Raw genomic sequence first — 16,207 nt, 5'->3', positions numbered from 1 at the left:
CATACAGAGCGAGAATGGCAGACAAACATCAACTACCCGATCTTTCAGTGCTATCAGGCTAAAGTTAGCATTTTCCAAGATCATCTACTGCACCTTTAAATTGATCAAAACTTGCAGTACATTTATAATGTTACAAAAAAATCAGTAAGTTTAATATTTAGACACACTCCCATAGTGGGACTGTCAAGAAACTTTTTAAGAGTGAGACTTTTTAATGACCAATTTATTTATAAATTAATTCCAGGATTTTTAATAAAATGAAGTCATTTGAAATTTTTATATGAAAAAATTTAATTATCATCAAGTCAGAACAAAATTAAGAAGTTTAAATGTGATGCTTTTAGTGCGAAACATTTAAGGGTGTTAAACATTGAAATAATATCAGTTTTTATAAATGCAATTAAATCAATCAATAAATTGCATAGTTTCAATTTTCTTCATGAAATTCAATGTCACAGTGTCCATTGCTCCCTACTCCCTGAGCAGGGGAAATCCGTTGAAGTTTACTTCACTTCGGAACATGGGCTGGAATTGGGAACCGCTGATGTAGCCTATTGTAGTAATGTTGTCTCTGGTATTCTGGTCTGTGAGCGTAAATGCGTTCAGGGGGCGTGGCTTTGGATGGCAAAGTAAGTAAGTAAATCAGTAAGTTTAATATTTAGACACACTCCCATAGTGGGACTGTCATTTTTCAGTAAATGATGAAGAAACTTTTTAAGAGTGAGACTTTTTAATGACCAATTTATTTATAAATTAATTCCAGGATTTTTAATAAAATGAAGTCATTTGAAATTTTTATATGAAAAAATTTAATTATCATCAAGTCAGAACAAAATGAAGAAGTTTAAATGTGATGCTTTTAGTGCGAAACATTTAAGGGTGTTAAACATTGAAATAATATCAGTTTTTATAAATGCAATTAAATCAATCAATAAATTGCATAGTTTCAATTTTCTTCATGAAATTCAATGTGACATTATATTCTGCAGTTCTTCCCTGTTGTACCGAATATCTATACTTTTCAAATTATCACATCGAAATGAGAAGTTCAAATATTGTGACTATACAAATTTTGTAGGGTGCCACAAGTTTGTTAAAATTTCCAAAGGGTGCCGCGACTAAAAAAAAGTTGGGAAACACTGCCCTACAGGATGTAAAGAGATTATTGTGTTTCTGTGTTGACCATTATCTACAAAATGCATATTTCACAATTGAATTGCCCTGTTGTGTTCATAATATGTAATTATCCTGCCTATTATCCAGCCTTGACATGTGTGCTTTTCATATCTCCAAACACAGCCGAGCGAAATCTCTTGTCCTTCTGTCACTACGGGCTTACGCTTTCTCTTATACTTAATCATGTAATAATGAAATACAGGACACGTCTTTCAACTCTACCTCGATCTTTTATGGTTTTTCATTTTCTGACTATTAGCACTTTGATTAGCACCGTGACAGCGCTTGTTTATCTCTGTGGATGTATAGCAGTGATTTGCGTGTTGCACGGTCTTGCGCTGAACTGAAAAATAAGAGCATTAACATCACTGTAATATTTCACCGTGCTACTGATTATAATTGATTTCCTGCTTGATGTCTGGTCCTGATACTTCTATTTTTTTTATTATAGAATAACCTGCAGGACTGCTCCTTTTGATTTTATAATTGAAGATGTTAAGGCACGGTCCATGAATACATATTACTCTTAATGCTATACAGCCCATAACTTTTGAAGAATCATGTTTCACAAAAAATTACATTTCAAATCCTTTTCAAATCAGTCACCTCTACATGAACCAGAAGCTCATCAGTCAGGTGTGACACAGAGGATAGAACAGGGAAGATTAGTACTTTCTGAATACATATTACTCTTAATGCTATACAGCCCATAACTTTTGAAGAATCATGTTTCACAAAAAATTACATTTCAAATCAGTCACCTCTACATGAACCAGAAGCTCATCAGTCAGGTGTGACACAGAGGATAGAACAGGGAAGATTAGTACTTTTTGGATTTTGTTCATTTATTATGTAAAATGTTTAGCCAAAACCTTTGTGGTTTTGCATCTTTAAAATTATGTATTTGATTTATTGTAAATGCATATAACTACCATTTCTTTACCTCTACCGTTTTTATCACTACATTTGAAAACATTCATATTTTTGTGGAAACCATGATGCATCTTTTTATTCAGGATTCTTTGAATATAAAAGTCAGAACAACAGCATTTATTTTAAATAGAAATCTTTTGTAACTTTATTAATGTTTTTACTGTAACTCTTGTTTAATTTAATCTTTGCTAAATAAAAGTGTTAATTCTTGTAATAAAAAAACACTTACTTTTTAAGTGTAGTGTAAATAAATGTATAAACTGAATTTCAGTTAAAATTATGGTTCTAAAACCTAAAATGACATAGTAATTTAAATATTTTTACTTACATTTTTACACTTTTACACAAACTCATTTTAAGGCATTGGTTTTTAATATTTAATAATTATCCTCAGTATAACAATGTGTAATGGTGACAATCAACAAACATTATTATGTAATAAGATGGGTTTAAGATCACTGCACAACAACAACAACATAACAACAGTAAAAATAAAGTCAGCAAGCAGCAAAACATTAACAGCATAATTTATTCATGCTGCTTCATTGTTCTTCTTAGTACCTTGGATAAAAGCTAATATCCTTTTTACAGAGCATTATACATAATGCTAAAAACATAATACTGTTTTAGTGCTTTCATTTGCTGAATGGGGCAGCAGTGCACTTTTAGTGGGTTTACCAGACTCCACACATACATCTAAAACCTGCTGCATCCACAAAGCCCTTTCCAGTGTACTAAAGGTTGGAAGATTTACATAAAACATATCTTGGGGAGTCACAGACATGAATAATATACCTATTTTTGTAGAAGAAAGGCACTATTTGCCCTCAAACTCAGCTGTGTCCTTTTGCTCTCTCTCTCTCTCTCTCTCGCTCTCTCTCTTTCTCTCTCTCTTTTCCCCTCTATTACCTTAATCTCCAGATACACTGCGAAGGAAGCTTTTAAGGATAAATTATTATCGGTAATCTGCATTAAAAATGCACAATCAAAGTGCCCTTTGCTCTTGTGGAAGCTCTATGAAGAAAGTTTAAAATGTTTTCATTACTGAAACTGCGTTTCGGCAGAGAGAGGAACCCCTGCTAAGGCAGAGCTGTGCCGTTTAGCTCATTATGAGGGAGAAGTTTCATGACGCGAGGGGGAAAAAAGCATTCAAGCCTCAAACGTGTGAACTTAAATTGCTGGATGCATATATTCTTAATAATTAATGTGCATTTTGTGTTTAGATGGTGCAGTGCCATACAAACAATTTTGACTTAAAAAATTCTTTATATTATTCACATTTTTTTAAATTTTAAAACTTTAAACTCTAAACACAAAAGAAGATATTTTGAAGCTTGGAAGAGCCAGGACATTTAAAAAAATATATATAACTCCAGTTGTATGCGTCTGAAAGAAGAAAGTCATATGCACCTAAGATAGCTTCAGGGTGAGTAAATCATGGGGTAATTTTATTTTTCAGGTGAACTGTGCCTTTAATGCTCTTGCTGAGCCATAATGTTTTAGGTCACCTCTAGAGCACAGGACTGGTGGGAAAATCTGGTGTCAAAATGTGCGTCAATAAATTCAAGTAATGTCCCTCGGTTGATTTGTTAGCACTGCACCTGGACAAGAAAAGCAGATATCTCGCAAGCTGTCAGTTTCCAAAAGTGCCACTAAATGTTCATTTTGGTTACTACTGCACCGAGTAAAGGGTCACAGGGTGTGATTGTCATTCTTGTGGACAGAACAAGATTAAGCTCTCAAACAAAAGAGTGACAACCGTATTTATCTGCAGTGTGTACATGGCAATTAAAAATGGATGACTTCCAGTCACTTTGTCACTGCAAATGTGTAAACATGTCTTTAAGCTATATCTGCTTTTTGTAAGAATAAAGATCTTTTTATTGGTGCCTTTCAGCTCCTTTTATGCTGGAGTGTTTGTTTTATGCTGTAATATAATTGGATTTTAATTATCACCGTTAGATTTGTGTCACGCTATGGGTGATATTACCCTTGAGATCTCTGACTCTATCTCTTTATCTCATTCTATGTCCCCCACTTCTGCCTCTCATTGTACATCCATAGAGATTAATGTACCACACAGACCACACAGCCACTTGATTCCAGCAGACCCTAATTAGAAGAAATACTAAAACATGCTAAAGCAATAAAAAAGATATTACGATATGAAACTCTAGAGTATGTAGTCTTCTGTATTGGAATATTAACCATTATGAGAATTTTACATATTTCTCCAAACTAATCAATGGTCTCCAAACAGACTCTTAATTTAGCTAAACATTTCTAATTTTACTTCATAATTCAATTCTGCATTCTCTTCATGTAACATTAAAAGACCATAGTGAAAGCTGAACTATTGAACTGAAGATCCTTTTTTATGCATTTCCTTAATTTCTGTAAATATACACCTCATATTTCCGTCCAGAGAATTTCTTTACGATATTATATTTTCTGAAGCTTTGAACGATGTGAAATGCTAATGCTAAATTTACACCTGGCATGCGCTTGACTCAATATCTCTGCAAGCCCTTTTATTGCTTGGAGAAGAGTTGCTTTGTCAAAGCTTGCGGTCGAACACTTCCCATCTCCAGGAAGAGATGAACTCCAGAACTGGATGCAGAAATAGATTCTTATTCCCTCTCCTCTTCCTCTATCCGATCCACACACCTCTTCTTTGTCTTCTTCCGCTTCTTACTCTTTTCACCAGGGTGCTCATTATTTGCTTGCTCTAAATATATTCACATATGACTTTTATGACTTTTATGCATTGCGAAGTCATGATAGTTGTGTGGGAAATTTAGTAAATTGAATCTCCTGTGCTGTGTGTATCACTGTCACTTTGGGTATATGGTGCTATGTTTTAAGAGCTTTATGATCTGTCTTAAAAGCAACAACTTTGGAATAAATTAAATTTTGAAATATATTTAAATAGGAAAGTTATTTTAAATTGTAATATTTCACAATATTACACTTCGTACTGTGTCTTACTGACCCCTAACTTTTGAACAGCAGTGTACACTGTAAGTTTGACCTACATTCAATATTTATAACCGAATTGCTCATGAAAATCAAACATAAATGTGAGGTTGCATTTGCAGCTCACTCAGGGTACTTAGGTCACAGTTGTTGTGTGTATAGCTGCTAGCACTGAAACGTGAGCGTGTTTTCTATGATAGGTACTCGACTGTGTGCTCATTCTCGTTTAGCTAGTTTGGCCACACATCAGAGCCTTTTCAATCAATTAAGATCGAATGGAAGTTGCAGTCAAGCACTGAGGCGTGTAATGTCGATCATTGCCTTGAGATGACTGAGATCAGATAAGAGAAGCGAGGGAAGCTGGTGACACCCAGTAGATCCTAATGTGGGAGGATTTGAAGTGCACAGATACAGATAAAAATATTTAAATGAAAGGATGAAATACCAGAAAAGATGGAAAAGAGAAACAGGTGAACCAGTCTGTTAGTTAGTGGTGAAAGAGGTTATGTGTGGGAGCATGGTTGTTTGAGTTTATGTGAGTGCGTTATTTTTGCTGTGCTTGGTAAGACTACAAGCAAACGGTCTTCTCTGTGTCCTATTATATATATATATATAAAACATTCGGTAACACTAGTAATTTAGCAGCAAATTGGGAGCTATCTGTCTATCTATCTATCTATCTGTCTGTCTGTCATTTAATTCAATGACTCACTATTTATTTGTAATTATTTGTATTTCTTTATATATATATATATATATATATATATATATATATATACACACAGTTAATAGTTTTCACTTATCCTCACCAAAGCTTATTTAATCGGAAATACAATAAAACTATAATATTGTGAAATATTAGCTATTCTAATCTAATATTAAAATTGAATTAGTACAATTTCTATGACAATTTTATAAAGTCATTTATTCCTGTAATGGCAAAGCTAAATTTTCAAAAGGATTTTTTTCAAGATTCTTTGTTGAATAGGAAATTCAAAAGAACAACATTTATTCAAATTAGCAACTTTTTGTTACAATGAAAATATGGCAGATAAAGGTCATGGGACCAGAACATCGTGAGTACATTTATTTTTTGATACATTTGCAAGTACTGACGGTGTGTGGGATTCATTCATTTTGCTTTGATGCAACAGTGTAAAAGAAAAAAAAATCTTACTGACCCCAGAATTTTGAACATGATGTAAATATTTGATGAAATAATTCATTTCACTTAATATTTTTTATTTATAAATATCATAGTAATATATCATTTTTTAATTTGATGTATTTTTATTTTATTTCTTTTTTTGGAATATATAATTTAATATATTTATAAATACACTTGGCATCTTGGATGATTTATCTCAGAATGCTTGTTGCAGTGAATTTTGAGCATGCCGTGTCTATTAAGGTTGTCTTTTTAGGCAGCTCACTAGGATTTGGGAGCTTCTGTCTTTCTCGCTTCTTTGCTTTTCTTTCCATTTCCATTCCCAGGCTTTAGCGCTTCTCTGGGTGCTGTGAAAAATCTCATCACTGAAAAACACAACCTATCACCACCTACAACACTCAGCCTCTGCTGTACCACAGAGGAGGGCCATAATAAAGAAGTATTACAATATCTGCTGAAGCATTTCCTCAAGGGAGATTTAGAGGGGCTAGATGCTACCCAAGAATATCTATTAATCTGATTATATCAGTATCCGCAGGATTATTACTGACAGCTAATGTGATTACGGCAAATATTAAATCTGTTTTCATGCATCCATGTAAAATTATAATTACAGCACTGGCAGAAAGTGTAAGCTGCACTGAGTTTTAGATATTTATTCGTGTGATGTTGTTCTTGGTGTTCATTTATTTCCTGCGTGACATTGAAGCTAATGAATTCTGAGATGTGCTGTCTGATATGTGCTAGTCCCCTGATTGAAGCAAGCAGGAACTGAACATGATTCCCAGTGAAATTAATGAATCATTTGCTTTTTGATAATGCCAGAATGAATGTTTGGTTCATTTCATATCAACAAATCTGATGCGTTTTATTCTGTTCTGGAATATTTTGTGTACACAGGATATGCCGTCTATACAGGGAAGCTTTTGCCCTTTTGTGCTTTATGTGGGTGGGAATATTGGCTGTACTCAGTCAGCACACAGTTGCATAGGCTGAGGTGTTTGCACCCGTGTAATGCCAAGCGTTATGCTCAACCTCTTCTATCCCCTGACAATAGCCTGATATTTCTTTCATCTGCACTGCCATTTGCTAATCCACCCAGTGGTAATGCCCCCCTACCCCTGGTCAACATATAGCCACACTTCAGCAGGTGTGAAAATGTCTTTCCTTTCACTAGGGGCTAGATGCTACCCAAGAATATCTATTAATCTGATTATATCAGTATCCGCAGGATTATTACTGACAGCTAATGTGATTACGGCAAATATAAAATCTGTTTTCATGCATCCATGTAAAATTATAATTACAGCACTGGCAGAAAGTGTAAGCTGCACTGAGTTTTAGATATTTATTCGTGTGATGTTGTTCTTGGTGTTCATTTATTTCCTGCGTGACATTGAAGCTAATGAATTCTGAGATGTGCTGTCTGATATGTGCTAGTCCCCTGATTGAAGCAAGCAGGAACTGAACATGATTCCCAGTGAAATTAATGAATCATTTGCTTTTTGATAATGCCAGAATGAATGTTTGGTTCATTTCATATCAACAAGTCTGATGCGTTTTATTCTGTTCTGGAATATTTTGTGTACACAGGATATGCCGTCTATACAGGGAAGCTTTTGCCCTTTTGTGCTTTATGTGGGTGGGAATATTGGCTGTACTCAGTCAGCACACAGTTGCATAGGCTGAGGTGTTAGCACCCGTGTAATGCCAAGCGTTATGCTCAACCTCTTCTATCCCCTGACAATAGCCTGATATTTCTTTCATCTGCACTTCCATTTGCTAATCCACCCAGAGGTAATGCCCCCCTACCCCTGGTCAACATATAGCCACACTTCAGCAGGTGTGAAAATGTCTTTCCTTTCACCGTAAACAGCTGAAGGCTTGGTGCAGAGAGGTTTGTCCAGAGCGCTCTGCTCTAAATGAATTTGTTGCACAGAGGGGTCAATCATTTTCCAAACTGTATAATAGAGATTCAGACCATTTCAGCTGCTTTCTCAGGCATTTCTGCACTATGAAAAGGAACTTGCACTTGTTAACTTGTGGAGCGCTTTATGATTTTCTTGAGCCAGGTTGGGTTATCTGACCAATAAAATGAAATGTATTGGTATTAACCAGTTTATATTGGCCAATTCAGTCAAATTAACTCATTTCTTTGAGTTGGGGAAAACTAGTAGATGCTAATACATTAAGCACATTTTAGATTATGAAATCAAATCAAAACAGTAGTTTTTTTGGCTTTTAGTTGATTTATATACCCCTAAATTCACTTTCAGCAGGTCATGTGCTTTTCAAATTTGGCAGATGCTAAATTTACATTAAGCAAATGAGGATAACGATGCTGTTTACATTTATTGTGCAAATCAATTGTTTGCACAATTGTAGGCCTTTTACCGTAAATACATGTTAAAAACTTTACTCCCACTATTAAATACCCATAAGGCACTTTATTTCTGCTTTTTGAACTTATTCATTCTTCTTTTTCTTAAAAAAATGCTTGGTTTTAATAGCAGAGTTTGTGTGAATAGCCTCTTTTTCTTCTTGGAAAATGGAGCACAAATTTTGATTACTCATATTGCACTGTATTGGTTTTTGTCCAATCAGATGCTTTCTAGAATAAAAAACGATGGATAACATTAAAGAACATTTAAAAATATAAAAAATAAATATACATCGCATTGACATGCTCCTTGGATGCTCTCATTTCCCGAGTTGTGCTTCCCTTACTCTAAGGCCAATAAATGTATTTCACGATCTGGGTCATTATTTAATACAAAACAATATTTAATACAAAACCACACATAATTTTTCTACTGTATCTCTGTCAATCACTCTGATTTTTAGTTAAAATGAGTGAATTGACTGAGTGCTGTCTGTCACTGTCTTTAATCAGTTCTGTGAATTACTCTATGGTATGCCACATGCACTGTAATATGTTTTATATTAAATATTACATTTTCAAATGAAAATAGCAATATGATCGTTTTATAAAGTATGCGTTTGTGTTAAGGGCTAGATTTCTGCTGGAGGAAACAGCTGTGGTGTGATGAGCGGTGAACGCAGCGAAAACTTTACAGTAGATGGGAAACCGATTGCACCCTTGTGACTTTTGTAAACTGTATTTATGACAAAGAACTGCACAGATACAGATATTATAACAATCTATCGATAAACACACACCTTGTGTCCTATGTTTGAGTCTGCTCACGCTGTGCCGCTGTGGTCTGCGGAATTGAAGAGCGCGCTGAAAGACGAGGAGGAGACGAAAAGTCTGCCGGCGTTTTCATATGAAATTTAAAGAGGACTGTCTCTGAGGCGATCATGAATTTGTGTACAGTTTATGGAGCTAATCGCTGTAGCCCCACTATAAACGGCCTCACAACACCCATGCGTCTTACGTCCATTTCAGAGAACCAGGACAAATATTTCAATCAATCGCTCAGGCATTTGGCATTCAGGCATCAGTGGCACCAAAATGAGGCACCGAAATCTGCGTTCTGATTCGGTTCTAGTACATACCATATTGGCACCGGGTTTCGGTACCCAACCCTACTTATATCATCTGCAAACTAGTGTGGTTCACTTCACGGCTGTGGCATAACTAGTGCTTATTGGCTATTTAAAAAAGAGATAGTTCCTTCAGTGTATCCAGTCGAAATGTTCTGCTTCAATTGGAAATGCATCAAAACCTTTATTTACAGTGTGATTTCACAGAGTTTTAATGAAACAGTAGTTCACTGCCAGAGTCCTATTACTGGTTTATTTTCCTCATACAAGAAGAGTCATATACCAGAGTTGCCAAACAAAATGTCTTATTCCTTCTAAACTCGTAACTGACGAATGAAATCACACTGAGGGCTTACAGAATTACCGGCCTGAACTAATTCCCTGTCCTCTTCAATTTCTCTTTCTTGCTAGTATATCCTCTTTTCCTTACGCTGTGCCTGCAGGTGCTTTTGTCAGCACTGGGAAAAGCTTCATTAAGGGGGTCTCATACAAAGCACCGCGGTCTTTAGCTGCCTCAGTATGTTTGTGGCACCTCGTCCCCTCAGCTCAGTGCATCATGGTTACAGTCTTTCTCCCCGGAGGAGGCTAGTCTTTCTCTGTGATACGGGATACTATAATATTATGGGCTGATGGAGGACAGTGGGGAATGTACCATTAACTCTGTGCTGACTTAGTGCCTCTGGCCATTTACTGAGCATAGCATGAGCCTCAGCGCTAAAGCTGCCCCCGGCTTGTTCTCATAGATATGGGGTGGTCATTTAAATTGAAATATCTTTGGTGGAAGTATTGTTAAAAGTGTTCCAGTCTTCTTATACATTGCTTTGAAAGGTGAAGTCTGTATTTGTATACGGTACATATAAAAATGCTTTCTTCTTTTTAATTTTAATGTTTCATTTAATTTGGAGAGTTCACACAATTGAACGCAAGTATGATATTGCTTTTATACAACAGTTCAATAAGTAAGTTAATAAAAGTGTTTCTCACAGACTTGCACTCTATATGTGACGGCACTTCCCCTGGGGGAAATATATATGTATATAATGTAAATATAAAACAGCAGACGGGCTTATTGAAAGTGTAAATTCACTCTCTGCCATCAGAAGGCGCTTTAGGAGCGCAGAAATAGTGGTTTCCCCGGTAACGGCTGTAATCAAAGCAGTGCTGCGCTCATGAATGCTACTTTATCAGGCATTATAGGAAAGATTAAATTAAAATGACATCAAAACTTTTCTGAAGGCAATCGGTTCCCTTCAAAAAAGATACATTTATATTAGGGATGCACAATATTGGCTTTTTGCCGTTATCTGATATGCCGATATTTTTCAACTTATTTTGACCGATACCTTTTGCTTTTGCCTTTTGATGTTTCCTTTTGCTTGGAATTAACACCAAGTCTCTCCTGTGCAGAGATTATAAGCAAAATATTTTTTATCAAGAACTTATTTGTTAGAGTTAAATAAACAATAATGAAGATTTTTTGACAGTACATTGAAGCTTTGAAAATAACTAAACTATATATCAATCGCTGCATTTTTTTCCACAGAAAGATGCAGTTAACCCTAACATTTTATTTTAAGATTTAATATTTGTAGATGGTCTAAAGCAAAAGAGTTGTAAAACTTCTGAAAATCTTTTAGAGCTTATGATTTGTTTAAAAAAATAAAACATATTACACAATAATGAATAAATCAGTATATATAAAATTATTTAATTTACAAGTGTCATGTTTGTGATTTTTTTTTTCCATGTAAGCTATAGCTTCTGACCTTTAAAGCAAATTATACTCATTGTTTTATGACATCAATTACTGCTTTATTTAATCAGAAACAGTCTAAGTGTTATTTGTGTAGGCTATTTTACTTTTAATTTAATTAGAAGTAGGCCAACAGTGCCCCCTACAGATTAAAACTCCTTACAGAACGAGCATTAGGACCTGGGGGAGGCTGCCGCTGCTGCCACTGCACGTGCTATTACTGTTACTCTTATCACACACGGAATGCGTCATTCTGTACGTGCATTCTCAGATTAAATGCAGCAATCCAAAAGAGTGAATCTAATCATCATTCAGACCAAACTTTGCTTCAAGAATGAGCCACACTGCTGCCTTGATCTAATCACTAGCACACCCTGAGCAAATGTTAGTTAACGTATTCCCCTTATAGGCAAGACATATCGACATAATTTTTCATATCGGGCCAATGCCGATATTTACATTTAAAGCCATTATCGGCAGATTCCGATATAAAGTGCGATAATATCGTGCATCCCTAATTTATATAAAAACACCCGTGCCGCGTTTTGATTTTGAAACGTGCAGTGCTCATGTTTATTCAACAAAACCTTTTGGAAAATCTATTTGTGGTGGTCAGAGTTGATATTGTGGCGGGCCGCCACAAAAAAAAATTATGGGAAACCCTGTAATATTGTGTAACCTACATTTATTGCCAGTTGTCTATTTGATGCCAGTTGTCTATGAGATGGCGCCGACGATGATGGCTGCCTCCGTGGTGTGCTCCGCAGTTGTTTTTGTTTTTGTTAGTTTGTCCTGTCTTTAGTTATATCCCTGCAATCAGTTTCACCAGAGACGAATTGCTGGACATTCGGCAGTACACACCACCCGATATTTCACCGGTTTTCGATTATTCGAATATTGTTGAATGTTGATGTTTTGCTGAACATTGTAGCTCACGGAAACCTGGCTGAATGACGCCCTTCCGGACAGCGCATTGAGTCTCCAGGACTTTCAGCTGTTTAGAGCGGATCGTGACGCAGAATCAACGGGGAAATCACGCGGCATGTAGTCTTTCAATTAACACAAAGACAGAAAAGCTGCATGTTTTTATTTCACATTCAGTTGTGCTATATATTTTTCAGCTCTCTGTTGTTTACTTCAAGGTCACAGAGATCTTGTTAATGTAAAGCCTTATCTACTACCTGTCTGTTGTTGGTCCCGGGAATGAATATTTGACATTGGTCAGTGGAATTCAATTGACCTGCTTTGAGCTTTTCCTTTCCGCTCTTTTAAAATCCATTCACTGTTGTGCCTGACCTCTAAACAAGATAGCATCCAAATCCACACAGCAGAGATATATCAGCAGCCTTTGAATGACAAAGTCAATCAGGCTCAGAGCCACATGTGTTTGCAACTCTTTTATGCTTCTGTAACATTGGGAAAGTTGGAAATCCATCTAATCTAAACTGTTTGTAAAGAACCAGATCGATTTGTTTGTCTATTTATTTCATTACTGGCATTTGTTTGGTCCGAAGACAGTAGTTAGTAAAAAGTATTAGTCAGAAACTTAACGTTGTAACTTTTTTGGTAGCAGTATTCAGTGGCTCGCATGAAAAAAACAATCACTTGTTTCTTTCCTAAATGAATCTGTGTTTTAAACAAATTGATTGAATGAATGATTCAATGACTCACTCATAAAGACAGCCACTTGTCACCACCTAATGGTGCATTTATGATTAAAAAAAAATCATGAAATGTTTTTGGAAATTTTATGAATGCAGCTTTTCTGTCCTTGTGTTGACTGAGAGACTACATGGAATATTTGACAGAAACTAACTCTTGTATAATACATGACATAAATACATATAGTTTATATGTTATATCATGCATTATACAGCAGTTAGTTCTTGTCAAATATTCAGTGTAGTCTTTCAATTAACACAAAGACAGAAAAGCTGCATGTTTTTATTTCACATTCAGTTGTGCTATATATTTTTCAGCTCTCTGTTGTTTACTTCAAGGTCACAGAGATCTTGTTAATGTAAAGCCTTATCTACTACCTGTCTGTTGTTGGTCCCGGGAATGAGTATTTGACATTGGTCAGTGGAATTCAATTGACCTGCTTTGAGCTTTTCCTTTCCGCTCTTTTAAAATCCATTCACTGTTGTGCCTGACCTCTAAACAAGATAGCATCCAAATCCACACAGCAGAGATATATCAGCAGCCTTTGAATGACAAAGTCAATCAGGCTCAGAGCCACATGTGTTTGCAACTCTTTTATGCTTCTGTAACATTGGGAAAGTTGGAAATCCATCTAATCTAAACTGTTTGTAAAGAACCAGATCGATTTGTTTGTCTATTTATTTCATTACTGACATTACTGGCATTTGTTTGGTCCGAAGACAGTAGTTAGTAAAAAGTATTAGTCAGAAACTTAACGTTGTAACTTTTTTGGTAGCAGTTGTGGTCAGTTTCTGCACAACTGTTTCGGATGCTCATGTTAATATACTTAGAAATGAAATTTTCTGAAGAACATTTTAGTCCTTGCTAATGAAAGAGATAAAGATGCTAACATGCTAAATGTTAAATAGCATATGGGTGCTAATTTCTTTTCTTTTTTTTTCTTTCTTTTTTTGGCGGATTGATTACCATTTTCATAACCACAGTTTTCCTACAAATACCATGGTTAAACTATGATTAATGTAGCCAAACCATGGTTATTTTGTTGTTACCTTGATTTAACTACAATAACCATGTTTTTTTTTTTTGGGCTTTGTTTGTAGTAAAACCATGGTTAATTTTCATAAGGTAGGGTGTTTTAAAAAACTCAAAGCAACATGAGTTGCAGTTTCTAGGATGTTCTTGTTGGTTGTTAGGGCATTTCAAGATGGTTGTTTAGATATTTTGAGTGGTGGTTTACTTGCCCAAGTAAACAACCCTATTCTTGTCCCCAGAAATGGTTCGGGTCCCTTCTTCAATGTAACACTTAGCAAGCACCGCTAATCACTAGGCATGTCGCAATAATCAATATATTGACTTATCTCGCAATGTATGTACATGACCTCAATAATTTTTGGTGACGCAATATATCGCCCATTATATTTACTTAAAAAGTAATGTCACCATGTTTTGTACATTCCACTTCCGCCTGTGTCTTTTGCAGCTTCTTGTACATAACGTGGTATAGTCATGAAGTGCTAGTTCAAATTTAAAAAATGCTTCTACAAAAAAGTTTCATCAGCAGATATGGCCTTGTTTGGGGATCTGTGCCTTTGTGCATATGGGCATCTGAATGCTAAGCAGTGATTGTGTTTTCTGCACAACTGTTTCGGATGCTCATGTTAATATACTTAGAAATGAATTTTTCTGAAGAACATTTTAGTCCTTGCTAATGAAAGAGATAAAGATGCTAACATGCTAAATGTTAAATAGCATATGGGTGCTAATTTCTTTTCTTTTTTTTTCTTTCTTTTTTTGGCGGATTGATTACTATTTTCATAACCACAGTTTTCCTACAAATACCATGGTTAAACTATGATTAATGTAGCCAAACCATGGTTATTTTGTTGTTACCTTGATTTAACTACAATAACCATGTTTTTTTGGGGGGGGCTTTGTTTGTAGTAAAACCATGGTTCATTTTCATAAGGTAGGGTGTTTTAAAAAACTCAAAGCAACATGAGTTGCAGTTTCTAGGATGTTCTTGTTGGTTGTTAGGGCATTTCAAGATGGTTGTTTAGATATTTTGAGTGGTGGTTTACTTGCCCAAGTAAACAACCCTATTCTTGTCCCCAGAAATGGTTCGGGTCCCTTCTTCAATGTAACACTTAGCAAGCACCGCTAATCACTAGGCATGTCGCAATAATCAATATATTGACTTATCTCGCAATGTATGTACATGACCTCAATAATTTTTGGTGACGCAATATATCGCCCATTATATTTACTTAAAAAGTAATGTCACCATGTTTTGTACATTCCACTTCCGCCTGTGTCTTTTGCAGCTTCTTGTACATAACGTGGTATAGTCATGAAGTGCTAGTTCAAATTTAAAAAATGCTTCTACAAAAAAAGTTTCATCAGCAGATATGGCCTTGTTTAGGGATCTGTGCCTTTGTGCATATGGGCATCTGAATGCTAAGCAGTGATTGTGTTTTTCAGCAATAGTGTGCACCCTTAATGTACAGAGAAAAGAAAGTCCAGGAAAAATCTGTAGATGAAAAAATCTCCATACAAGTTCTTTGTGCCTTTTTCTTTTTTTCTACTTGTTACTTTACACTTTTTGTTAGAAAATGTTTATTTACCATTTATTCAGGTTTTAGATCCATGATCTAAATATTCTTAAAAATTAAAAGTGTGTTGTCATTTGGAAGTGTGTGGGCCTTCTTGCATTATTATGCTGTTACATTATTATTATATATTCAGTGGCATAAAATGGTCTTTAAAATGACAATAATATCGCTTATCGCAATTATTTCTGGGGCAATATATCGCACATCAAAAAGCTGTTATCGTGACAGGCCTACTAATCATTCTTAAGTATAGATTAATTTAGTATGTGAATTTATTTTATACATCCAATTCACGCCTTCTGCAAGTGTATAGAGCTGGATGATTTGATTTTCATTCCAGCTGGAATATGACAGTCAGTCTGAGTTCACTGGTGGTCCATGTTTGTTCTGTTCCTCTCTGAGAGGATGTTGTTTTAAGCTGCT

The 16,207-nt window shown here is 35.4% G+C and overlaps 1 protein-coding gene across 1 annotated transcript in view; it reads left to right on the top strand.

The window, feature by feature from the left end:
* Positions 1-16,207, top strand: part of LOC107551014 (low-density lipoprotein receptor-related protein 8-like) — a 182,571-nt gene that overhangs the window by 117,515 nt on the left and 48,849 nt on the right. The gene's annotated exons all lie outside the window — the stretch shown is intronic.

This window comes from Sinocyclocheilus grahami, unplaced genomic scaffold (assembly GCF_001515645.1).
Source record: "Sinocyclocheilus grahami isolate Dianchi unplaced genomic scaffold, SAMN03320097.WGS_v1.1 scaffold412.1, whole genome shotgun sequence".
Taxonomy (NCBI): Eukaryota; Metazoa; Chordata; class Actinopteri; order Cypriniformes; family Cyprinidae; genus Sinocyclocheilus; species Sinocyclocheilus grahami.
Note: the sequence above shows the minus strand (reverse complement) of the source record. Positions and strands in the feature narration are given on the sequence as shown.